The following is a 27658-nucleotide window of genomic DNA, read 5'->3' as shown; positions in this document are numbered from 1 at the left end:
GAAGATGACAATGTAGTTTGCAGGGAATCAGTCTAATGATAATGTGTTCCACAGATTAGAAGTTACTAGAAAGAAACGCTGTTAATAAAAATTTCGTTTGATGTTAGGCATACGAAGAAAAAAGTTATTTGCGGTTGTGGTAGGATGACGAGTTGTTGCAAAATGAAAAACAAGTATGAAAATAATTCATCCGCATCTAATAAAAAAGGGAGAAAAAATTATGGTGACTCAATGTCAAAAAAAATTTTGACGAGAATAGCATTCAATAACAACAATTGTATTTAATGATGACGCGATCTGTGAGCGCCAAGTCCACAGAAACAATTTCAATTAAGGATGTTGACAACCTTCATGTGACTCCTCCCGTATGTAATAATATCTTTCTAGAAATAATTCTAATGATATTCGAGACTAATGCTAAACTCTACCAATTCTGTAATATTCCCTTTAGTGTCATTAGTGAAGTTGCATATTTTCAATGGATAAGATTAAGGGAAATATTCCAAACGATTTGTACGCTTATGTAGACAACATAGTATTGTTTGGAATAATCAACAAGAACATTATATGTTTTTGAACATTTTTTAAAAGATGCTAAATTACGTTTCTGAATTTTTTAGATGAGGATTGATTACTCGTATTGTTTGGAACCTTCGGACTACGAATCTCATTTCGCGTGTTATTTTCATAGCCTTCCTCCTTCTTCAGGTATGTCTTTTCGAACTTGAGAATTTTTCTGTCGAATTTCGGAATCTGCAGAGAATTTCGAACGGAATTGTCAACAAGGATTTCCAGCATAATCTCTAGAGTACTTCACTAAATTCAATTACAAAAGTTGTAAAAGGTTGAAGGTTCAATCCTCAGTGCGAGCTACATTCAAAATATAATCGGGAATCACTTAGGACCTGCCCAATCATCGCTGACAAAACGAGAGCATGCTACCTTGTAAATTAAAGCAGAGTTTCTGTTCAAAATTCCGTGCATATTCATGAGTTCGATAGTTCAAAAAGGTACACCTGAAGAAGGTCGGAGGTTAGATCAACTGAAATGTTGTGAAAATAACACTCAAGATGACAATAGTTTTTTGAAGAATCCAAATAATTACTAAATGTTATGATTTCACTTTTAATATGAAAAAATTTATCCTCTCAAAGACATCGATTTTCTTAGTTATAACATAAGCCGGGGTTGACTTGAACCTGATGCAGAATGTGTACAGCCACAAAACAAATTTCACGACCTTAAGTACACATTGTTCTTCAGTACTCTCAGTAAATACCTCCATGCTGCTGCTGTTGCTGCTAAGCAGCAGCAACATTAACAGCAGCAGGAAGGATTATTTTTTTAATACTCTCAGAAAATACCGAGGTTCTATGACAACATTAGATTTTTAATAACTGCTGATTTTTCAACTTCCATTCAGAAACGGTAAAAACATTTGAAAATTTTAAAAAGAAATTGTAAAAGCCTTATTACATTTTATATTTTAAGCATTGTATCTCGATTTTAATCTTCTGTGTCTTTCTAGAAAGAACTATAACTGGAAAGATACTGTGGAAACGAATGCCAAAAATAATCATCTGATTCATATGAAATGAATAAATGATGCTAAGCAGCAGCAACAATAACAGCAGCAGCAACAACAACAACAGCAAAGAGATGCTGGCTAAGTGATTAATCACACAGATTAACAACGTGGGTTTGCCTGTTGACAAGTTTAGGGATTTTGGCAACCTTCATCAAATGTCTTTCTAGAAAGAATTCTAACTAAACAGATATCAGGGAAACAAATGCCAACAATCATCATCTGACCTATACGAAATGAATGAATGATGATCACCACCACCAATCCTACTTCTTCCACCACCACCATCTACAACAGCAACAACAACAAAAACAACAACAACAACAACAGCAACAATGTATCACTATTGACTGTCTAAAATGCCTGTTTATATTTTGTTTGATGAACTTTTTTTCTGATTAGCTGAACACTTCTAAATATCATGTCACTTGTATTGAAGAAGGTCATGGACGTACAATAATGAGATAACCACTTATTGGGAGGATAGACGGCTATCACTAATTCTAACGATAAATATGCTGAGATTTTAGTGACAATTTAAATGTTAAAATAAGAACATATAAGATTTCTCCGAGTTTTTTTGCTTTTCATTTGTGTCTTAGAAGCATTGTCCAGAGAGTTTGCTTAGAAGAGATGCTGTATGCTGATACTTTAAAGACTTGGAGGGATGCTATGAAATGATGAAAAGAGTGAAAGTTACCAATAACAAAGTGATGATCAGTGATTGTGGTTGTTCCGAAAAAGACGGAAATTCTCCGACAGTTTATGAGAAGAGAGTCCGTAGTAACTGAATTTTTGTGACTTGCAAACATTGGTCACATAGGAAATGCAGTAGAATTACTGGTAGGTTCAGAGAAGATAATCAATTTTTATGCAAGAAGTGTAAGACAATGGAAACAAATGTGAGGAAAATCTGTGGATGATTAGCTTGTTGATACCATTGGAGCACAGGGAGGAGCAGGTGCTAGTGTAATTGCAAGAATTATTAGTGGAAGTTCTGCAAGTAATAATCAGCATTGTTAAGGCATGTGTAACAATGTGACGATGTATAGAAGTGAGTGTGCCAAGTTTAGGGATTTTGGTAACCTTCACCAAATGTCTTTCTCTACAGTGAGTGTTGAGGACCAAGGACGTGCAGAGAGGAATTGCTAGGGGTTGCTCAAGCACCTGTCCCTTTTACTCCTGTTTTAAAACTGTCCTTTTCAGAGAAATGTATTATAGGCTGGTGCCTCGTGTGACAAGGAATTTATCATCTGTAGTACAGATCTATCTGAATCAATAATAAAATAATAATAATAATAATAATAATAATAATAATAATTATAATGATATTAATAATAATAATAATAATGATAATAATAATGATAATAATAATAATAATGATAATAATAATAATGATTATAATAATAATGATTAGAATAATAATAATGATAATAATAATGATAATGATAATGATAATAATAATAATGATAATAATAAAAATGATAATGATAATGATAATAATGATAATAATAATAATGATAATAATAATAATAATGATGATAATAATAATAATAATAATAATGATAATGATAATAATGATAATAATAATGATAATAATGATGATAATAATAATAATAATGATAATGATAATAATAATAATAATGATAATAATAATATAATGATAATGATAATGATAATAATAATAATAATGATAATAATAATAGTAATAATAATAATAATAATAATAATAATAATAATAATAATAATAATAATAATAACTAGCAGGACCCGTGGAAATTCCACGGTAGTTAAAAATCTTTTAAAACACATCAGTAAGAAATTCTTTATTGTTATATTACAAAAATGAACGTATGGAAGCAAGTAGAACAAAGAACTTTAGTTTAAACTTTTATTGAAGGTCAATGCGATCGTAACTGATGCTGTTGATATTGTCAGGAAGTACTGGTGATGATTGAGGCGGTGACAGGGACGTCTATCAGCTACTTGGAGTGAGAATAGTGGTCAGTCAGCAGGTTCTTGGGAGTCAGATTGTGAATCAAAAAAAACTGTGACATTGTTGACATTGATTTTGTGAAAGTTCTGATGACCCCAAGTTATTTAATATTTCAGGACATTTTGGATTACACGTGTGAGTAATGAATAGGTCACAGAAAACTGCCATTGCATCTTGATAAAGCTGTTGTAGATTCCTAGGACTTCCTGTAAATGTAGATGGTAGAATAACTGGTACACCAGAATAACCATCTTCATTCCTTGCTAAATGATCCATTAAGCCAGACTATTGAGCAGCTCTTGGTTGACTTTGATAGCTTTTAATGAAGTTAAATAAGCAACCGTCAACTTTTACATATGCAATAGACTTTTCTATTTATTTTTAATTTTATTCAATAAAGATTTGGAAATTCACAAATATTTTTAAGTCGAATTATTGATATAGATTTCAATTAATGCATCACAACTTCCTGATAATATAAATAGAACACTTTGAATTTTTTGTACAAAAGTTTTTTCCATAAAAACATTGTAATCTGTTATAATATTCAGATTCTTGTGTGCATAGAAAATGAAGTGTTTCTGTAAAACTTACGAAGTACAGTTAAATTTTGATTTTTTGATAATCAAAATTATGTTAGGTAGGTTGTACCTATCAAATTTATGTCAATGTTATATAATTAAGTAAAGTTAAACAAACTGTACACTACTTTTTCATCAAATTATGAATTTTAAATATAAGGAAAGCAATTAAAAAATTTTTTTTTCCAAAATCATATTTACATCCAAGTTAATTTTTAGATTCCATAGCTGTTCCTGATTGTTTTCATAACACTTCACGGTAAACAATATTCTTAGTATATGTTACACCACGCTTTCTGCCCTGATTATCATCTCTATGCAGTTGCATTACCTTAAATTTCACACTGTACTTAGATCGAGCTCTTGAACATGCCACATACAGCTGACCATGAGAAAATACAGGTTGTTGAAGATATATACCAACCTTATCCAAAGTTTGGCCTTGTGCTTTATTGATGGTCAGTGAATATGCTAATCGTATTGGAAACTGTATCTGATGAAATGCAAACGGAACATTTGTATCACTTGGCTTTAACTTAATTCTTGGAATGATAACTGTGGAACCTCTATTAGATCCATTAATTAAAATAGCAATGATGCTGTTTTGATGACATTCTTTTATTTTCATCCTAGTTCCATTACAAAGTCCTTGATTTATGGATAAATTTCGCAGTAGCATTACTATTGCCCCTATTTTCACATTAAGTCGGTGAGGTGGCATTCCAGATGGAGTTAATGAATTTATGAACTCGATAGGATAATTTTGAAGTTCAGCATCATCATCGGAGATGTAATCTGTACTTAAATATGTATTTATGCCTCCGGGAAGATTATTTAGAATTTCTTCATTTACTGTTAAACAATCTGTATTTTTTGGAGTCATGATGATTCTATTTTCCATTTCTTGAGGGCTGCAATCAAATATTTCTGAGATTAGAGAACCATTACATACCGAATCATCAGGAACATCTATGGCATCTACAGGAACGTCATTAAGACTGCTCATTAGTGTACCATTACCAAGATGAAGGAGCCATCTGCAAAACTCCTGTTCATTTATGTTAGTTCTGACGTTTTGTGTTAGCTGTAATTAACTGAAATGATGCCGCAATGTTCATCTTTTAAGACAGGTGTCTATAATAGATGTAGGTGATCCATGTGGCACTATTGGCAAAATTTGCCTGAAGTCACCTCCAAGTATGAGAAATTTTCCACCAAATATTTTATCGTTACCCATTATATCTTGTAAACATCTATCTATAGCAAGCAGTGCATGATTTGGTATCATAGAGGCTTCGTCTATGATAAACACCTTTACCTTTCTCAAAAAAGAAGCATGCTCTGATACAGGAGAAACGTTACAGACACTGGTTTCTGTCAGAGGTACAGGTAGTTTGAATATACTGTGGAGTGTTTTCCCTGAAGTTAGTAGCATTGCAGCAATGCCAGTCCATGCTGCAGTGGCCGTTACAGTACTGCTGGAGGTGAAGTAATCATATAACATGTTGAATAAAAAGGTTTTTCCTGATCCGGCTGGGGCATCTAAATAGAAGCAATTGTTGTGTGGGGCTTCTTTTTCAGTTGCCATAACAGCCTTGATTATAGTATTAAAGACCTCTAATTGTTCATTGTTTAGCAATTGAACATTAGGCTGGTTTGTATTTCGAGTCATATTATCTATTGGAGGATCACCTGTTGGTTCAGGTAAACCCATTGCCTGGCAAGAAGAACCATGCTCATTAAATATTGCTTTTATCAAATGAAGTGCAATGTTTTCACATATGCTTTCATCATAAGCAGAAATGAGGTCTTCAATCATGCTCTGTTTATGGTTAATGAATAGTTGAAAGGCATCCACTGGATGATGATAAAGACACAGCATTGCAAACATGCTACGTAGTTGTTGTGGCATTCTAAATGTAGCAGCTTCAATAAGAGCATTTTCTAATTCAGTATCATACCTCCTTTGAATCGATATCGTCTGCTTGTGGCAATTGAAGCGAAAACCTTATTAGGTATTAAATGCTACAACATTTTAATACAGCTGGCTAATTGGCTAAAAAATAAAAGTTATTCCGAACTTTGATCTAACATTTCCATAAAAAAAAGAAAAAAAAGAAGCTTAACATTTTCTTGTATCTATTTTTTTTATATTAAAAAAAATGTAAGCATCATGGTGAAATAATAAAAATGCCATTCTTAATAAGGGAGAGGGTTTGACTATTCTAAACCTTCACCTAAATAACGATTTAATGAAAAAAATGTTCTTGTATCTTTTTTTATAAATTTTGTTAAATAAGAAAAATCAATAAACTTTGATAACACTATTGTAAGAATCATGCTGAAAACCATTCTTAATATGGGGGGATAACTATTCTGAAACTTCACCTAACAATGTAAAAAAAAAAAAGGGAAAAATATATGTATGAACAATAAATATTTCTTCAGTTAAATAAAATATACTGTAAATCTTTAAATAAGGAATAAATATTTATTTAAACCATAATTATTGAGACAAAGTATTTTACTTAAAAAAAAACGGTTATAGGGGAAGGGTTAACTATTTTGAACCTATTTTGATACAAGAGAATAAATATTTCTTAATTAATGAAATCGTTTTTTATATTAAAAATCATTTAATGGTCTTGTATCTTTTTTTTATAATTTGTTTTAAAATAAGAAAAAAAAAACTTTGATACCGCTATTGTAAGAGTCATGCTGAAAGCCATTCTTAATATAGGGAAGGGGGTTAACTATTCTGAAACTTCACCTAACAATGTAATAAAACCTTCGGGACAAGATCAAAGTGTAGTATCTGTTCTTCAGATGGTGCACTTCAATTTCTTGTTCTCCGTCAGTGGAGGAGAAATCCTTCACGACTGAGACAATTTTTATTTTTGTTCCTTTTCTCCACGTTAAAAAAAACCACCCTGGTGTCTAACTCTGTCCCGTGGGGAGGCATTGTAAATAGGAACAATGTAATAAAAATAATAGAAAAAATATATGTATGAACAATAAGTATTTCTTCAATTAAATAAAATATACTGAAAATCTTTAAATAGGAAATAAATATTTCTTTAAATAAATTAAATCATAAGTATTGAAACAAAGTGTTTTATTTCATATTAATAATAATTGTTTGATTTCATTTCAATAAATTATATCTTGAATTTTGTAAAATATACGAAAAATGTAAAGATTGAGAATAAATATTTGTTTAAATCCTAAGTAAAGTAATGAAACAAAGTGTTTATTTGATATTAAAAAAGTTAAGTTGCGTAATTTTTAAAAGGGTATTTAATAGTCGATACTTTTTCTAATTTATCTCTATAAATAAGCGATGGCTAGATTAAAATTTAAGTATTCTAATGGCCGTTTCTAAAAATGCCGAGAGTAATTAATTATTTTAAATATTTACAGTAAGAAGGATCAAAAATGTTAAAAACTTACGCCGGATTAAATATTTAGTTTCTGATCATCAAAATAAGCTGCTGATAATCATTTAATGTTGGATAACTTATCCACAAGTCAGTAAACTTTGTTGAAGCAAAACTCTGTTTTTGTTGTTGACGATGGTTTTGTTTGTTTACGGTTTAAGAATAACGAAAATTCACCAAGTTACACTGGTTTAGTAGATAATTTTGTGACTTATATAGAAGCTTTACCGTAATATTCGGCTAAAATAATTGTTGACGAATTACCTCCTTTGAATCGATATCGTCTGCTTGTGGCGAAGCGAAACCCTTATTAGGTATTAAATGCGAAAACATTTTAATACAGCTGGCTAATTGGCTATAAAGTAAAAGTTATTCTGAACTTTGATCTAACATTTCCATAAAAAAAAAGAAAAAAAAGAAGCTTAACATTTTCTTGTATCTATTTTTTTATATTAAGAAAAATGTAAGCATCATGGTGAAATAATAAAAATGCCATTCTTAATAAGGGAGAGGGTTTGACTATTCTAAACCTTCACCTAAATAACGATTTAATGAAAAAATGTTCTTGTATCTTTTTTTATAATTTTTGTTAAATAAGAAAAATCAATAAACTTTGATAACACTATTGTAAGAATCATGCTGAAAACCATTCTTAATATGGGGGGGTAACTATTCTGAAACTTCACCTAACAATGTAAAAAAAAAAAGGGAAAAATATATGTATGAACAATAAATATTTCTTCAGTTAAATAAAATATACTGTAAATCTTTAAATAAGGAATAAATATTTATTTAAACCATAATTATTGAGACAAAGTATTTTACTTAAAAAAAAACGGTTATGGGGGGAAGGGTTAACTATTTTGAACCTATTTTGATACAAGAGAATAAATATTTCTTAATTAATTAACTCGTTTTTTATATTAAAAATCATTTAATGGTCTTGTATCTTTTTTTATAATTTGTTTTAAAATAAGAAAAAAAACTTTGATACCGCTATTGTAAGAATCATGCTGAAAGCCATTCTTAATATGGGGAAGGGGGTGAACTATTCTGAAACTTCACCTAACAATGTAATAAAACCTTCGGGTCAAGATCAAAGTGTAGTATCTGTTCTTCAGATGGTGCACTTCAATTTCTTGTTCTCTGTCAGTGGATGAGAAATCCTTCACGACTGAGACAATTTTTATTTTTGTTCTTTTTCTCCACGTTAAAAAACCACCCTGGTGTCTAACTCTGTCCCGTGGGGAGGCATTGTAAATAGGAACAATGTAATAAAAATAATGGAAAAAATATATGTATGAACAATAAGTATTTCTTCAATTAAATAAAATATACTGAAAATCTTTAAATAGGAAATAAATATTTCTTTAAATAATTTAAATCATAAGTAATGAAACAAAGTGTTTTATTTCATATTAAAAATAATTGTTGTGTCGGTGGACAATAGAAGATGATGACATGATGACTGCCTGTGAACGAAGCAAAATAATTCAGACAAAACATAAGTGATAACTATGTAAACAACGTGAAGCTGTATAAATGTTACAAAATTACTCGATTCAGCATTAAATAACACGAAAAAGTATTGATATGCCGTAAAACAAAAGCAAAACAGAACAAGATGTAAAATATGTTCTGACTCTGTGTTGTTACTCAGTGTATTTGCGAATGGTGACTTTGGTGATTTATTTGATAAAGTCATTCTTGACTTTTGTTACATTTATTTCGAAACATACTTTTTGTTATGTAAGGCTTACTCAAAAGTAAATAAAAAAAAAGATAAAAGAGGCACATTAAAAAAAAAAGTTAAAGTAGCACAGTAAAAAAAACAAAAAAACAAAACGAACTCGTAACGTTAAATGTAAAAAAATATATTTATTACGGAATAAAATAGAATAAGCGTTCCGTATTCACTACAATAATAAACAGAAGACATCGTTAAAAATGTAAGTAAAATAGTTCTTGGCCTTCGGGACAAGCAACGTTAATTTTGAATGTATTTTTTAACATGAATAAAAGATTTAATATCTCAAAGTGTAGTATCTGTTCTCTGACATACACAACGATAGGCAGTGTTGTTCTGGCGACACATTCTCGTGCCCGGCGAGCTTGTTGGGTAGCGTTCTGTCCGCACCCCCACTTGGTCTGTCTTTCTGCTCTCCCCCCTCACGGGGGGATCCGAGCTGATAATTTACGACCTTCCCGCGAGGGAGGGTCGGAAACACTTTCTCTCTTCCCTCCACTAACTTCCCACTCCCTCTCTCAGTTCTATCTCCCCTCTTGCCGCCTTTGGCGCCACTTCTTTTTGGCGCCAAAGTCGGCTCCCACTTTGGACGCCGACTCCACGTCACTCATTTTGGTGAATTATACAGGGAAGAGAGAGCTTTTTTTCAAAAATGGACACCCCCAGCCCGGGGATCACCAATACCGATACCCCCAGCCAGGGGGCTACCACAAGAAAAACTGCTCCCCAAGAGGACGACTCCCCAACAGGGAAGCAAAAAGCAACGGGGCATACCGCCCGGACACTAAACCGAAGGACGCCCCCCCTGAAGGGAGAAAACTCACCAGCAGCTCCCCAAGAGGGCGACTCCCCACAAAGGGGAGAAAAAACAATGTTGGACAGGGCATCCCGCTCTGACAACAAAAATCAAGAGGCAGTAGCCCCAAAGGACGATAAGAGAGACTGCTCCCCAGGAGGGCTACTGCCCCAAAAGGGGAGCAAATCAAGAAAACGAGGGGGCATACAGCCTAGACCTCCCCAAAACAAAAGGGGCAAAAGCTCCCAAGGACAATAAAGAGGACAATGCTCCCCAGGAGGCCGACTCCCCAAAAAGGGAAGTATTTCCTGGAAGAAGTATAGAGCAGGGAGAGTCGGTCCCAAAGGAAAGCGGAAAAGGAAATGCCCCTCACAATAGCAACCCTTCCGCCAAGGAACAGAAAAAACAGTCCAACCTCACCAAAGATCCAACACCAACAAGAGGGTCGGCATGGGGGAAGACTGTAGAGAAGCAACTGTCCCCTCAAGAGTATAGAGACTTGTACTTGACCAAGTACAGACAATACATAGAGGGGGCAGAAATTAAACCAGTGCCAGGCGCTTGGGAGGCAATCGAAGACAGAGTGCTCTCCCTCATCATCTTGGATATGCCGGAAAACCGCCTCCTAGGGATGAAAAAGGAAGACATGGCAGGGCTCCTACACAAGCTAAACATCCCGGTATTATACCTGTACCAGAGGAGCTACGCCATGTGGGACATCCTCCTACCCACCAAGGAAGATGCGGAGAGACTCTCCCTCCAAGAAATAAAGCATGGGAGAGTCAAACTAACACCTGAATACCAGGGCAAGAGAAGGACTCGGGTGCAGGTATTTAATGTGCCAACCCAAATACCTGCGGAAGTATTAGGATGCCTCTTCAGCCAGTACGGTGAGGTAGAACAGGTGACCCCAGTACGGTCAAAAACTGGGACTCACCTGGGCTGCTACACAATAGCAATGAGGCTGAAGAGGGAAGGTTTTCAAGCAATACCACCGCTGCTGACATACAAAGACGCCAGCATAACGGTAGTGGTGGAGGGCCGTCGTCCACACTGTTGGTTCTGCCAAAAGCAGGGCCACATGGCTAGGAGTTGCCCCCAAAGGGTAACCCCTAATCCAATAACCCAAAAGGCGGTCACAACCACTGAGACAACGCCCGCACCAAAACAGGCGGCAACAAGCCCTGCAACTGCAGCACCAACCCCAGCTCCAAGGAAAACCCAAACCACCCAGGAGGCCAAGGGGGAAGAATGGAGCACGGTAGTGAGACAAAAGCGGAAACACATAATCCCTTCTGCCACCGTCCCACCACCAGCCCAAAAATCGAGGCAGGAGCCTCTGCAAATGCAGCAACAACAACAGCCACCGCAGCCAATGCCGCGGAAACAACCGCAGCAACAACTACTGCAGCAGCAAAATCAGCAAGTGCAGCAGAAGCAGCAGCAGCAACGACACCAGCGAGAGCAGCAACAACAAAAACAGCTGCAGCAGCAAATAGAGGAGCAGACACAACCAACGGTCCCCACACCAATCGAGACGGGGATCAAGCGGAGAAAAGACTGCTCCTCTGAGGATGAATCCGCAAGTGAGAGGGAGAGGAACTCAACCTCACCTCTCCCCGGTTCATTCGAAAGAATGAAAAAGAAAAACAAAAGAAGAAAAGAGGAAGAAAAGGTGGCCCCCACTCCCTGTGAACATACACCACCCCTAACAACAAAATCCACTTCCACCCCCAAACCACACACTGCAACAACACCAGACACCGCACCAACACGAGACACCGCACCAACACGAGACACCGCACCAACACGAGACACCACACCAACACCAGACACCGCACCAACACCAACACCAGACACCGCACCAACACCAAACACCGCACCAACACCAGACACCACACCAACACCAACACCAACACCAGGCACCACACAAACACCCGTCCCCACACCAAGGCAAACTGAGCCACTACCCCAAAAAGAAAATGAAAAGAATGAACCGAGGGAGAGGAGAGACTCCTCTGCCTCTTGCAGACCAAAGGTCCTTGCCCCTGAGGAACTATGTAATGTAGACCCTCTATCTGTGGCCACAGACACTTCCCATCGGCAGAGGAAAAACTTAAAACCTCTGCTCGATTACAAACAGATAGAGGGGAAAGATGTAAATATCCCCTCAAATTTCCCGGACGCCCCACTCCTAATAACCTTTGTCAGAACTCCAGAGGCCTGCAAGACCAACTTGTATACAAGGCTGCAGGCCGCTGAAGGGGCGTTTCCGGGAATTGAACTGGTGAAAAAAAATGACCCTTCTCTTGATGAACTGTCAAAACAATGCAAGGGAAGTGTCCCCGTGTTGGTCCATCCGTCACTCTATAGGGCCCTTAAATTGACTTACCCTTTGGATGTCGGCAGCATTGTGAGAGAAGGTCAGGACATGAAAAACCTGACCACCTTGAGCATTGCACACAACGTCGGTGTCCTTTCCCCGGCTGACTTCGGAGCTGAGTGTAACACACCTTAAGGTAGGTACCATGGCTTTGAATTTGGCTAGTCTGAATGCGAGGGGCTTGAGATCATCAGGCCGGGCGGCTCGCCTCCGGCACGACCTCTTGTCCCTGGGAGTGGATGTTGCTGCGATTCAGGAGACGCATTTCGTTTCCTCTGTGGACTGTCAGGTGCTGGCCCGAGACTTTGAGGTTTTCTCAGCATATGGCAGCCCGCGGGGGAAGGGAGTTTCCGTGCTGGTTAAACGTACCCTGTCGGCGACGGTCGACGTTGTCCATAGAGATGCGGTGGGTAGGCTGGTTGTGGCCGATGTTGCCGTAAAAGATTCTGTGTTTCGGGTGATTGCGGTTCATGCGCCCAGCACCGCTCGTGAGAGGGTCTCATTCTTCAGTCAGCTTGACGCGTTTGTAGATTGTCGGAAGCGGGTAGTGCTAATGGGGGATTGGAATTCCATCTTAGACCCCGACATAGATAAGGTAGGAGGCGGAGCTAGAGGATCGGAGAGGTGCGAGTCCAGCCTGGTTGATCTGATGGCTAGATGCGGTCTGGTCGACAGGTTTCGGTTCGAGCATCCAGGGCGGGAGATGTGGACGTGGACCAATAGTGTTTCCTCCTATCCAAATACCTATTTGGACAGGATGTTAGTTAGGAGAGGCGAAGTAGACTTCTTATCTTGTCCCACGTTCACTTGGCTAGGCCAGACGGACCATAAATTAGTTATGGCCCGGCTGAAGCTAGGAAATAGGCCTAAGTTAGCGGGGTACTGGAAGTTAAACACCTCCCTTCTGGAGATACAAGACTTCCAAGATCAGTTAAGAGAATTGATTAAAAAGGCACTAGTGGGGCGCGGTTACCGGGAGTAAGTGGTGGTTAGGTCTCAAAGCCAAGATCAGAAGCTTCTCTGTCAAGTATGCCCAGCGCCTCGCACTAGATAAGACCAAGACGAAGAAGAAGCTAGAGCAGAAACTAGCCCAGGCTACGGGGGAGGGTGATAGGGTTAGTCAGGAACTAGCTAAGCAGGACCTTCTACGCGAGACTAGCGAGCGTTACGAAGGCCAAGTAGTTAGAGCTAGGCTTAGAAAGATAGGCAACGAAGCAGTCAATTCTGATGCAGACGTGCACCGTGAGGTTTCTAGGCGTGGCTCGGACAAATACATTGCAAAAATCAAACATCCGAATGGACGCACCCTGGAATCGACTCGGGAGATCTGCGAGGGGTTTCGAGAACATTTCGAGGAGCGTTTTACGCAGCAGCCCGATCTTCCGGTCCTTGAGTTTAGCGACTATTTGGCCGACTCTCCCCGCCTCGAGGCGGCTAGAGCGGCTGGTTGCGAGGGCCGGGTGACGGAGCAGGAGGTCTTTACTGCGCTGAAGCAGGTCAGCTGTGACAGATCGCCAGGACTTGATGGTCTGCCATACGAACTGTACTTGAGGCTGTCGCCCATGTTTCTGCCTCTTCTGATGGATATGTTCAACCATTGGTTTGCTCAGGGATCCATCCCAGAGCAGGTGACCAAGGGAGTGATCACATTGCTGAAGAAAGGTGACGGGCATGGAGGGGAAGAGTTAGATGACTACAGGCCCATAACTCTGCTAAACACAGAGTTGAAGATTTTGGCCAAGGTCCTGTCGAATCGGCTGCAGGTTGTTATCGACGAGTTGGTTGAACCGGAACAGAACTACGCTGTGAAGGGGAGATCGATTCAGAACAACTTGCACCTGATCCGCATGATCCTAGAGGGGGGAATACATGACGACACGGAAGCCGCGCTGATAAACTTAGATCAGTCCAAAGCTTTCGATAGGGTCGACCATCGTTTCCTGGCATCTGTCTTAGAGGCCGCCGGTTTTAAACCGGATTTTTGCAAGTGGATCTCCATAATGTATCGACAGCCCATGGCTGTCGTGCAAGTCAACGGAAAGCGCTCGAAACCCTTTGTTATCTCTCGGTCGGTTCGTCAGGGTTGTCCGCTGTCGCCCCTGCTCTATGTCCTGGCTTTGGAGCCTCTTCTCCGCAAGCTGAGACATGGGGAGGCAAATTCGGCCCTGCGCGGAATGGCTCTGCCTGGCGGCTCAGCTGCCAAGGTATCCGTGTTCGCCGATGATGTCACGATCTTCGTGTCGGGCTTCAGAGACATTGAGGTCGTGTCGGAGGCACTCACACAGTACGAAAGAATTACAGGGGCCAAGATAAACCGCAACAAGTCGGTAGGACTGCGGTTGGGCGCATGGAGTGGCAACGCAAACCTCCCTGCGCCCTTCAGCTGGACAGATGGCCCGGTCCGAATCCTCGGCGTGTGGTTCGGACCGGGTCTCCAGCTTGACAAGAATTGGTTGGAGGTACGGTCAAAGGTGGAGGCTGCAGTCAATTCGTGGCTTCCTAGGAAACTTTCCTTAAAGGATAGAGCTGAGGCGTGCGCCACTTACGTCTTTCCTCTCATCCTTTACCGACTGGCCGTACTTCCCCTGCCTGCACAACACCTAAAAGCTCTTGTCGAACTCTTGTCCTCGCTCCTTTGGGACAGAGGAAGACACTGGGTGAGCAGACAGGTCTGTATTCAACGTCCGTGTGAGGGAAGCTTGGGAATGCCGGACTTGAAGTGTCATCGAGATGCTGAGAGGCTGGCCTTCCTGAGCCACTATATGCAGGAGGACCAACCGTGGCACCCCGTGGTTACTGCCGCCTTCCCCGACCTCGTTCTCGACCCATCCATCGAGAGCCGTCGCAGGCCGCGGGGAGAATCTGCCTACATGAAAGATGGCCGAGCCGCGCTAAAACGACTACCAAGGTCCAGTGACCTTGTGACTGCTACCCGTAGGGAACTCCACAGGGATCTAGTGAAGGGGGCCGCTGACGACCCGCTATGCGCGCGTTTGGGGTGGCAGCAGAGTGAGATCCGCTCCGCGTGGAGCTGGGCGCCAGGTTCGAGTCATCTGAACAATTCGGAGTTCTCTCTGACCTGGCGATTGGCCCGAAATGCACTTCCACTCAACAACATACAATGCAGTTCTGGGTTTCTGGAGTCGCCTGATTGTCCCCGTTGTGGGACAACGGCCGTGGAAACTACGGATCACGCTTTCTTCGATTGCCGCGAACTCCGCCAGTACTGGTCGTATGTCAGTGGGGTGACGGCTCGCATCGATCCTGAGCATCCTCGCCCAATTACTGTATCCAATGTTGTGGACAACGTGAGGCTGCCGTGGGACCGGGAAAGACAAATGGTCTACGTTACGATCCTGGCCGTGGCGAGAATGGTGATTTGGACGTCGCGTCTGCAAGGTTGCCGGGGGGTGTTGTCTTTTTCTGATCAAGATCTGATCGCGTTCTTTAAACACCAACTACGGGTGAAGATCAGATGTGATAGAAGAAGGCTGCATCGCGCGGCATTTGACAGAAGATGGATACATGTGGCAAGTCTGTGTGTACGAAGAGGAGCCAAATTTGAATACGTGTTCCCCGCCTAGGTGTGGAACGCGCAGTTCTGTTAAGTTAAATTAAACAAGTAGTCTCTGTAGCTGAGTGTGTGTTCCATCCCTCCCCGATTAGGAAGCCTCCAAGATCCCCATCCCCTCTTACCTGCAATTTTTGTTTTCACCCCTTCCTCTAAATTTTACCCATCTTGGAGAAAAAGAAATACAAACTAACCTCCATCCCTTACCCACAAAAATTTTCTTTTCTCCATTCACCCCCATCTAGAGGGCATCCCCACCTAGAGACTGACCCGCAGAAGCGAGGTTCCTTTTACAAACCTAGTGGAACGGGCAGTCTATCAACTAGACGGGGTTGGGAGGGTCCTACTAATCACCTTTTTATTTTTTCTTCCCCCGCCCTCGACACAAATGAATTATTGTACCATTTTATTGTTATCTTTTTTGTTTTTACTCGTCAATAAAAAATGTTTTAAAAATTGGGAATTACTAGGACGTCCCCCAATATGAAAGGGTGAATGCGGTATTATGGTGAAAGAAGATACTAGCTGGGAGAAACTTTTGACTTTGTTTAGTTCTGGAGTGACAAGGATGACCAACGACCCCCAAAAGCCCCCTTTTGAGTTGGCCATGTGCCTAAGTTTTTTGTTCACCGTTAATTTTACTGTATTTTTTAACATGAATAAAAGATTTAATATCTCAAAGTGTAGTATCTGTTCTCTGATACATACGCAGCGATAGGCAGTGTTGTTCTGGCGACACATTCTCGTGCCCGGCGAGCTTGTTGGGTAGCGTTCTGTCCGCACCCCCACTTGGTCTGTCTTTCTCTGCTCTCCCCCCTCACGGGGGGATCCAAGCTGATAATTTACGACCTTCCCGCGAGGGAGGGTCGGAAACACTTTCTCTCTTCCCTCCACTAACTTCCCACTCCCTCTCTCAGTTCTTTCTCCCCTCTTGCCGCCTTTGGCGCCACTTCTTTTTGGCGCCAAAGTCGGCTCCCAATTTGGACGCCGACTCCACGTCACTCATTTTGGTGAATTTATACAGGGAAGAGAGAGCTTTTTTCAAAAATGGACACCCCCAGCCCGGGGACCACCAATACAGATACCCCCAGCCAGGAGGCTACCACAAGAAAAACTGCTCCCCAAGAGGACGGCTCCCCAACCGGGGAAGCAAAAAGCAACGGGGCATACCGCCCGGACACTAAACCAAAGGACGCCCCTCAGAAAGGAGAAAACTCACCAGCAGCTCCCCAAGAGGGCGACTCCCCACAAAGGGGAGAAAAAACAATGTTGGACGGGGCATCCCGTTCCGACAACAAAAATCAAGAGGCAGTAGCCCCAAAGGACGATAAGGGAGACAGTGCTCCCCAAGAGGGCGACTCCCCACAAAGGGGAGAAAAAACAATGTTGGACAGGGCATCCCGCTCTGACAACAAAAATCAAGAGGCAGTAGCCCCAAAGGACGATAAGAGAGACAGTGCTCCCCAGGAGGGCTACTGCCCCAAAAGGGGAGCAAATCAAGAAAACGAGGGGGCATACAGCCTAAACCTCCCCAAAACAAAAGGGGCAAAAGCTCCCAAGGACAATAAAGAGGACAATGCTCCCCAGGAGGCCGACTCCCCAAAAAGGGAAGTATTTCCTGGAAGAAGTATAGAGCAGGGAGAGTCGGTCCCAAAGGAAAGCAGAAAGGAAAATGCGCCTCAAAATAGCAACCCTTCCGCCAAGGAACAGCAAAAACAGTCCAACCTCACCAAAGATCCAACATCAACAAGAGGGTCGGCATGGGGGAAGACTGTAGAGAAGCAACTGTCCCCTCAAGAGTATAGAGACTTGTACTTGACCAAGTACAGACAATACATAGAGGGGGCAGAAATTAAACCAGTGCCAGGCGCTTGGGAGGCAATCGAAGACAGAGTGCTCTCCCTCATCATCTCGGATATGCCGGAAAACCGCCTCCTAGGGATGAAAAAGGAAGACATGGCAGGGCTCCTACACAAGCTAAACATCCCGGTATTATACCTGTACCAGAGGAGCTACGCCATGTGGGACATCCTCCTACCCACCAAGGAAGATGCGGAGAGACTCTCCCTACAGGAAATTAAGTATGGGAGAACAAAACTAAAGCCCGAATACCAGGGCAGGACAAGGACCCGGGTGCAGGTATTCAATGTACCTATGCAAATATCAGCAGAAATCCTGGGATCCTTCTTCACACAGTTCGGCGAAGTGGAAAAAATAACCCCAGTGCGGTCGAAAACCGGCATGCACTTGGGCAGCTACACTGTGGCCATGAGGCTAAAGAAAGAAGGCTTCCAGGCGATACCAGCACAGCTGACATTTAAGGAGGCAACAATGACAGTAGTAGTGGAGGGTCGTCGTCCGCACTGCTGGTTCTGCCAAAAACAGGGTCACATGGCCAAGAGCTGCCCTCAAAGGTCAACTCCTACTCAAGTGACACTAAAGGCGGTCCCAACCTCTGCACCAGTGTCCAAACAGGCTGTCACAACTCCTGCAACCAGAGCACCAACCCCAGCACCGAGGAAACCCAAAACTGTGCAGGAGGCCAAAGGGGAGGAATGGATCACGGTAATGAGGCAGAAACGGAAGCCCACAATCCCATCTGCCACCGTCCCACAACCAACCCAACAACCGAGGCAGCAACAACAACAGCAGCCTCCACAACAGCCGCAGCAACAGCCATGGCAGCAGACACAGCAGCAGCAGCCAAACCAGCCGTTGAACCAGCCGCAGCAACAACATCAGCTGCCGCGGCCAATTCCACAACCAATGCCACGAAAACAGCAGCAACAACAAAAACAGCAGCAGCAGCAACAGCCAGAACAGCAGCAACAAAAACGGCTGCAGCAACCAGAAAAGCAACAGCATCAACCGGAGAAACAACAATTAGAGGAGCAGCAACAACCAACGGTCCCCACACCAATTGAGACGGGGATCAAGCGAAGAAAACACTGCTCCTCTGAGGATGAATCTGCTAGTGAGAGGGAGAGGAACTCAACCTCACCACTCCCCGGTTCATTCAAAAGAATAAAAAAGAAAAGGAAAGGGGAAGAAAAGGCAGCCCCCACTCCCTGTGAGCATACACCACCTTTAACAACAACACAACCCACTTCTACCCCCATACCACATACTGCACCAACACTAGACACCGCACTAACACCAACACCAACATCAGACACCGCACCAACACCAGACACTGCACCAACACCAGACACTGCACCAACACCAACACCAGACACCGCACCAACACCAACACCAGACATCACACCAACACCAGACACCGCACCAACACCAACACCAGACACCACACAGACACTCGTCCCCACACCAATGCAAATTGAGCCGCCATCCCAGAAAGAAAAAAATGAACCCGGGAGGGGGAGAGACCTTTCAGATTCTCCCACTTACGGACTCACTCCAACAGGGACTCTCGCCCTCGAAACGAGAGAGGAACTTTGTTCTGTAGACCCCCTGTCTGTGGCAATGGGCGTACCACACCGGCAGAGAAAAAATTTAAAACCTCTGCTGGACTGCCAACAGATAGGGGGAAAAGACGTTAATGTCCCCTCTAACTTCCCGGACGCCCCACGGCTAACAACTTTCGTCAGGCTTCCTGAAGCCTGCAAAACCAACGTGTGGACAATGCTGGAAGCCGCTGAAGGGGCTGGTCCGGGAATTGAACTGATTAGGAAAAATGACCCTTCCCTTGAGGAACTCGCAAAACAATGCAAGGGAAGGGTCCCCGTGTTGGTCCATCCGTCACTCTATAGGGCCCTTAAATTGACTTACCCTTTGGATGTCGGCGGCATTGTGAGAGAAGGTCAGGACATGAAAAACCTGACCACCTTGAGCATTGCACACAACGTCGGTGTCCTTTCCCCGGCTGACTTCGGAGCTGAGTGTAACACACCTTAAGGTAGGTACCATGGCTTTGAATTTGGCTAGTCTGAATGCGAGGGGCTTGAGATCATCGGGCCGGGCGGCTCGCCTCCGGCACGACCTCTTGTCCCTGGGAGTGGATGTTGCTGCGATTCAGGAGACGCATTTCGTTTCCTCTGTGGACTGTCAGGTGCTGGCCCGAGACTTTGAGGTTTTCTCAGCATATGGCAGCCCGCGGGGGAAGGGAGTTTCCGTGCTGGTTAAACGTACCCTGTCGGCGACGGTCGACGTTGTCCATAGAGATGCGGTGGGTAGGCTGGTTGTGGCCGATGTTGCCGTAAAAGATTCTGTGTTTCGGGTGATTGCGGTTCATGCGCCCAGCACCGCTCGTGAGAGGGTCTCATTCTTCAGTCAGCTTGACGCGTTTGTAGATTGTCGGAAGCGGGTAGTGCTAATGGGGGATTGGAATTCCATCTTAGACCCCGACATAGATAAGGTAGGAGGCGGAGCTAGAGGATCGGAGAGGTGCGAGTCCAGCCTGGCTGATCTGATCACTAGATGCGGTCTGGTCGACAGGTTTCGGGTCGAGCATCCAGGGCGGGAGATGTGGACGTGGACCAATAGTGTTTCCTCCTATCCAAATACTTATTTGGACAGGATGTTAGTTAGGAGAGGCGAAGTAGACTTCTTATCTTGTCCCACGTTCACTTGGCTAGGCCAGACGGACCATAAATTAGTTATGGCCCGGCTGAAGCTAGGAAATAGGCCTAAGTTAGCGGGGTACTGGAAGTTAAACACCTCCCTTCTGGAGATACAAGACTTCCAAGATCAGTTAAGAGAATTGATTAAAAAGGCACTAGTGGGGGCGGTTACCGGGAGTAAGTGGTGGTTAGGTCTCAAAGCCAAGATCAGAAGCTTCTCTGTCAAGTATGCCCAGCGCCTCGCACTAGATAAGGCCAAGACGAAGAAGAAGCTAGAGCAGAAACTAGCCCAGGCTACGGGGGAGGGTGATAGGGTTAGTCAGGAACTAGCTAAGCAGGACCTTCTACGCGAGACTAGCGAGCGTTACGAAGGCCAAGTAGTTAGAGCTAGGCTTAGAAAGATAGGCAACGAAGCAGTCAATTCTGATGCAGACGTGCGCCGTGAGGTTTCTAGGCGTGGCTCGGACAAATACATTGCAAAAATCAAACATCCGAATGGACACACCCTGGAATCGACTCGGGAGATCTGCGAGGGGTTTCGAGAACATTTCGAGGAGCGTTTTACGCAGCAGCCCGATCTTCCGGTCCTTGAGTTTAGCGACTATTTGGCCGACTCTCCCCGCCTCGAGGAAGCTAGGGCAGCTGGTTGCGAGGGCCGGGTGACGGAGCAGGAGGTCTTTACTGCGCTGAAGCAGGTCAGCTGTGACAGATCGCCAGGACTTGATGGTCTGCCATACGAACTGTACTTGAGGCTGTCGCCCATGTTTCTGCCTCTTCTGACGCATATGTTCAACCATTGGTTTGCTCAGGGATCCATCCCAGGGCAGGTGACCAAGGGAGTGATCACATTGCTGAAGAAAGGTGACGGGCATGGAGGGGAAGAGTTAGACGACTACAGGCCCATAACTCTGCTAAACACAGAGTTGAAGATTTTGGCCAAGGTCCTGTCGAATCGGCTGCAGGTTGTTATCGACGAGTTGGTTGAACCGGAACAGAACTACGCTGTGAAGGGGAGATCGATTCAGAACAACTTGCACCTGATCCGCATGATCCTAGAGGGGGGAATAGATGACGACACGGAAGCCGCGCTGATAAACTTAGATCAGTCCAAAGCTTTCGATAGGGTCGACCATCGTTTCCTGGCATCTGTCTTAGAGGCCGCCGGTTTTAAACCGGACTTTTGCAAGTGGATCTCCATAATGTATCGACAGCCCATGGCTGTCGTGCAAGTCAACGGAAAGCGCTCGAAACCCTTTGTTATCTCTCGGTCGGTTCGTCAGGGTTGTCCGCTGTCGCCCCTGCTCTATGTCCTGGCTTTGGAGCCTCTTCTCCGCAAGCTGAGACATGGGGAGGCAAATTCGGCCCTGCGCGGAATGGCTCTGCCTGGCGGCTCAGCTGCCAAGGTATCCGCGTTCGCCGATGATGTCACGATCTTCGTGTCGGGCTTCAGAGACATTGAGGTCGTGTCGGAGGCACTCACACAGTACGAAAGAATTACAGGGGCCAAGATAAACCGCAACAAGTCGGTAGGACTGCGGTTGGGCGCATGGAGTGGCAACGCAAACCTCCCTGCGCCCTTCAGCTGGACAGATGGCCCGGTCCGAATCCTCGGCGTGTGGTTCGGACCGGGTCTCCAGCTTGACAAGAATTGGTTGGAGGTACGGTCAAAGGTGGAGGCTGCAGTCAATTCGTGGCTTCCTAGGAAACTTTCCTTAAAGGGTAGAGCTGAGGCGTGCGCCACTTACGTCTTTCCTCTCATCCTTTACCGACTGGCCGTACTTCCCCTGCCTGCACAACACCTAAAAGCTCTTGTCGAACTCTTGTCCTCGCTCCTTTGGGACAGAGGAAGACACTGGGTGAGCAGACAGGTCTGTATTCAACGTCCGTGTGAGGGAAGCTTGGGAATGCCGGACTTGAAGTGTCATCGAGATGCTGAGAGGCTGGCCTTCCTGAGCCACTATATGCAGGAGGACCAACCGTGGCACCCCGTGGTTACTGCCGCCTTCCCCGACCTCGTTCTCGACCCATCCATCGAGAGCCGTCGCAGGCCGCGGGGAGAATCTGCCTACATGAAAGATGGCCGAGCCGCGCTAAAACGACTACCAAGGTCCAGTGACCTTGTGACTGCTACCCGTAGGGAACTCCACAGGGATCTAGTGAAGGGGGCCGCTGACGACCCGCTATGCGCGCGTTTGGGGTGGCAGCAGAGTGAGATCCGCTCCGCGTGGAGCTGGGCGCCAGGTTCGAGTCATCTGAACAATTCGGAGTTCTCTCTGACCTGGCGATTGGCCCGAAATGCACTTCCACTCAACAACATACAATGCAATTCTGGGTTTCTGGAGTCGCCTGATTGTCCCCGTTGTGGGACAACGGCCGTGGAAACTACGGATCACGCTTTCTTCGATTGCCGCGAACTCCGCCAGTACTGGTCGTATGTCAGTGGGGTGACGGCTCGCATCGATCCTGAGCATCCTCGCCCAATTACTGTATCCAATGTTGTGGACAACGTGAGGCCGCCGTGGGACCGGGAAAGACAAATGGTCTACGTTACGATTCTGGCCGTGGCGAGAATGGTGATTTGGACGTCGCGTCTGCAAGGTTGCCGGGGGGTGTTGTCTTTTTCTGATCAAGATCTGATCGCGTTCTTTAAACACCAACTACGGGTGAAGATCAGATGTGATAGAAGAAGGCTGCATCGCGCGGCATTTGACAGAAGATGGATACATGTGGCAAGTCTGTGTGTACGAAGAGGAGCCAAATTTGAATACGTGTTCCCCGCCTAGGTGTGGAACGCGCAGTTCTGTAAAGTTAAATTAAACAAGTAGTCTCTCAGCTAGCTGAGTGTGTGTTCTATCCCTCCCCGATTAGGAAGCCTCCAAGATCCCCATCCCCTCTTACCTGCAATTTTTGTTTTCACCCCTTCCTCTAAATTTTACCCATCTTGGAGAAAAAGAAATACAAACTAACCTCCATCCCTTACCCACAAAAATTTTCTTTTCTCCATTCACCCCCATCTAGAGGGCATCCCCACCTAGAGACTGACCCGCAGAAGCGAGGTTCCTTTTACAAACCTAGTGGAACGGGCAGTCTATCAACTAGACGGGGTTGGGAGGGTCCTACTAATCACCTTTTTATTTTTTCTTCCCCCGCCCTCGACACAAATGAATTATTGTACCATTTTATTGTTATCTTTTTTGTTTTTACTCATCAATAAAAAATGTTTTAAAAATTGGGAGTTACTAGGAAGTCCCCCAATATGAAAGGGTGAATGCGGTATTATGGTGAAAGAAGATACTAGCTGGGAGAAACTTTTGACTTTGTTTAGTTCTGGAGTGACAAGGATGACCAACGACCCCCAAAATCCCCCTTTTTGAGTTGGCCATGTGCCTAAGTTTTTTGTTCACCGTTAATTTTACTGTATTTTTTAACATGAATAAAAGATTTAATATCTCAAAGTGTAGTATCTGTTCTTCAGATGCTGCACTTCTATTTCTTGTTCTCTTTCGGTGGAGGAGAAATCCTTCACGACTGAGACAATTTTTATTTTTGTACCTTTTCTCCACGTTAAAAAACGACCCTGGTGTCTAACTCTGTCCCGTGGGGAGGCATAGTAAATAGGTACAATAATAAACAGAAGACATCGTTAAAAATGTAAGTAAAATACTATTTAAACTGTGGAACGATACCTTCTATGTATAATTGTCTTTAAAATAATCCAGAACCATAAATAGACAGTTCATATATATATATATATATATATATATATATATATATATATATATATTAATTACTGTTTGCGATGATGATGACGCGTTTCATTAATTAATGTTTGCGATGATGATGACGTGACACCGCATATTAATATATTATTAATATTATTATTATTATTATTATTGTTATTATTATTATTATTATTATTAATAATAATGATGATGATGATGATGATGATGATAATAATAATAATAATAATAATAATAATAATGATAATAATAATAATAATAATGATAATAATAATAATAATAATGATAATAATAATAATAATGATGATAATAATAATAATAATAATGATAATAATAATGATAATAATAATGATGATAATAATAATAATAATAATGATAATAATAATGATAATAATAATAATAATAATGATAATAATAATAATGATAATGATAATAATAATAATATTAATAATAATAATAATAATAATAATGATGATAATAATAATAATGATAATAATAATAATAATAATGATAATAATAATAATAATAATAATAATGATAATAATAATAATACTAATAATAATAATAATAATAATAATAATGATAATGATAATAATAATAATAATAATAATGATGATAATAATAATAATAATAATGAATAATAATAATAATAATAATAATAATAATAATGATAATAATAATAATAGTCCACAATGCAAATACTATCATCGTTCCCCTTTCCTTACAAAATTTATTTGTGTTTCGAATTACTCTTTTTGTGTGTGAGACTAAGATATATTTATCTAAAACGAGTGTTAAAATAGAAGGAATATATATATAGAAGTTTTTAAAGGTAATGTATTTGCATATTTATTTTGGAAAATATTTTTATTTCTTTACAAAGAAATGTGAGTTCTTTAACCCAAAAATAACCCTAGTCCTCTCTATCAGCGTTTTTTTTTCTCTACAAAATTTATTTGTGTTTCGAATTGCCCTTTTTTGTGTGTGACTAAAATTGCCCTTCTTTGTTGCTGTTGCCATCCTCATCATTGTCAAAATAACTATTAAAAATTTGTATTCAAACGGAATAAAGATAGCGCTATCATCAGAATTTTCCGAGTACTTTACAGAAATGGCAGAAAGTTGCCCAAACTAGTGCTAGCATTCATTGGTTTATTAGAACAAAAGGTGCTTGTGCAGTTTTACAAATACATTAGTAAAAAAGACAGATAAAGAAAATTCTGTATGATGTATGTACCCGTGACGGAAAGAAATTTTCATAAAAAAAACTCTGTATGATGATAGGGCAGATGATATTTTTAGACTTTACAAGTAACATTTTCGGCATAAAATTTTGGAGTTATCTGCCCCTTCTTCTTGCCCCGTCAGCTCATATTACTTTCAAGATGCTGTCTAACGTTCGGCCGGCGCTGATATATCTAAAATTTGATTATCTTATGTTAGATTCAAACTACTCGATCATTTTACAATCACTGAAATAAAATCTAAATATTTCATTAGAACAAAAAAAAAATTAATTTATACAATGCAAAACCATTTTTATTGCTATTTGTTATTTAAAAATTAAATATTTATTTCCTTTTTACTAAATTTGTCTATATTTATACTTAAATATATCACCCAACCTTCATGCGGCACCTTTTGGCGTTTTACGTTAACTGCCCAGAAATTTACGATTCTATCCAGGTCTTTATTTAGCAAGAATATCAATAATTTTTACTTCGGTCCCTTACATTTTTATAATAATTTTTTTTTCCAGGCTCTATTAAATCTGATCATCTACAATATGCCACGAAAAAAGAAAAGAAAAAAGGGAGCGGGAACAGACAAGACGCTGCCAAAGGTAAGAGAACTCTTTATGATTGAATGAAACCTTGAATGCCAGCTTCAACATTGGAGCAAGTTGAGGACTCGGTAACTTGGGAGAGTGAAGAATCAGAAGCAAAAGATATGGAAGCAGTCGCCGAGCCAAATGAAGCAGACAATGTAGATGACCTTGAGCAAAAGAAATGGTATAAAATAAACACTTGTTTAGAGTATTCACTTCAGAAAGATGCTATATTTTGCTTCAGCTAGCGTCTCTTTTTTCATGCAAGAAAGTATATTGTCTGAGTAACTTCGAAATCAGAGGGCATAAGAAAACAAAGGACCATGCTGTTTCGGAATCTCTCATGATTGGTATAGTTCGGTGGGAAGGCTTTCAAAGCCAAGCATTGGTTATTGCATTAGAAGCAGCTCATCGCAAATTACAAGTTGCTAGAGACAAAGAGAAGCAAAGAAACCGAGAAATTTTATGTAGGTTGATTTCCATTACTTGGTACCAAGCAAGACAAAGTTTGCTATTTAGGAGCAACAGCAAAAGTTCTATGCATAAAAACCGAAGAAAATTTCTTGAACTTGTTGAAATGTTTAGCAAGTATGATTGTCGGGTTAAACTGCACCTTGATGTACTTAAAGAAAAAAAAGAAACACTGAAAAGACCCCAAGTGTCATTACTTTAAAACAGGACTCAGAATGGTCTGATCCAGGCTTTGGCCATTTCAATTAGATGAGTAATATTAAAAGAAATTCACAAAAGCAAGATCTTCTCTATCTTCATGGATGAAACAACTAATGTATCACGTACAGAACAGTTTTTTGTTGTGAAATTTGTACATGACTTCAAAATGAAAGAAAGTTTCATGCAGGTGTTCAATGTGTAATCAACAACTTGATTAAGGAAAACAATTCTCACGAAATATTTTTATTTGATGAAAGGAAACAATGCGCAGGGGATATTTTAATTTGATGAAGGAAAACAATGCTCAGGAGATATTTTAACTTGATGAACGAAAACAATGCTCAGGAGATATTTTTACTTGATAAAGGAAAACAATGCTCAGGAAATATTTTAACTTGATGAAGGAAAACAATGCTCAGGAGATATTTGAATTTTATGAAGGGAAACAATGCTCAGGAAAGAGGTGAACTTGATGAAGGAAAACAATGCTCAGGAAATATTTGAATTTTGTGAAGGAAAACAATGCTTAGGAAAAATTTAAACTTGATAAACAAAAACAATGCTCAGGGGATATTTGAACTTGATGAAGGAAAACAATGCTCAGGAGATATTTTAATCTGTATGAAGGAACACAATGCTCAGAAAATATTTAAACTTTATGAAGAAAAACAATGCTCAGGAGATATTTGAAATTGATGAAGGAAAACAATTCTCAGGAAATATTTTATCTTGATGAAAGAAAACA

At 41.5% G+C, this 27658-nt stretch overlaps 1 protein-coding gene across 1 annotated transcript in view; it reads right to left on the bottom strand.

Moving 5' to 3' along the window:
* LOC145266647 (uncharacterized) overlaps nucleotides 1–27658 on the bottom strand; it is a 141144-nt gene that overhangs the window by 38898 nt on the left and 74588 nt on the right. The gene's annotated exons all lie outside the window — the stretch shown is intronic.

This window comes from Euprymna scolopes, chromosome 41, assembly GCF_053919585.1.
Source record: "Euprymna scolopes isolate OS-2025 chromosome 41, ASM5391958v1, whole genome shotgun sequence".
In the NCBI taxonomy this organism is placed as follows: domain Eukaryota; kingdom Metazoa; phylum Mollusca; class Cephalopoda; order Sepiida; family Sepiolidae; genus Euprymna; species Euprymna scolopes.
This window is presented reverse-complemented; position numbering and strand designations above follow the sequence as displayed.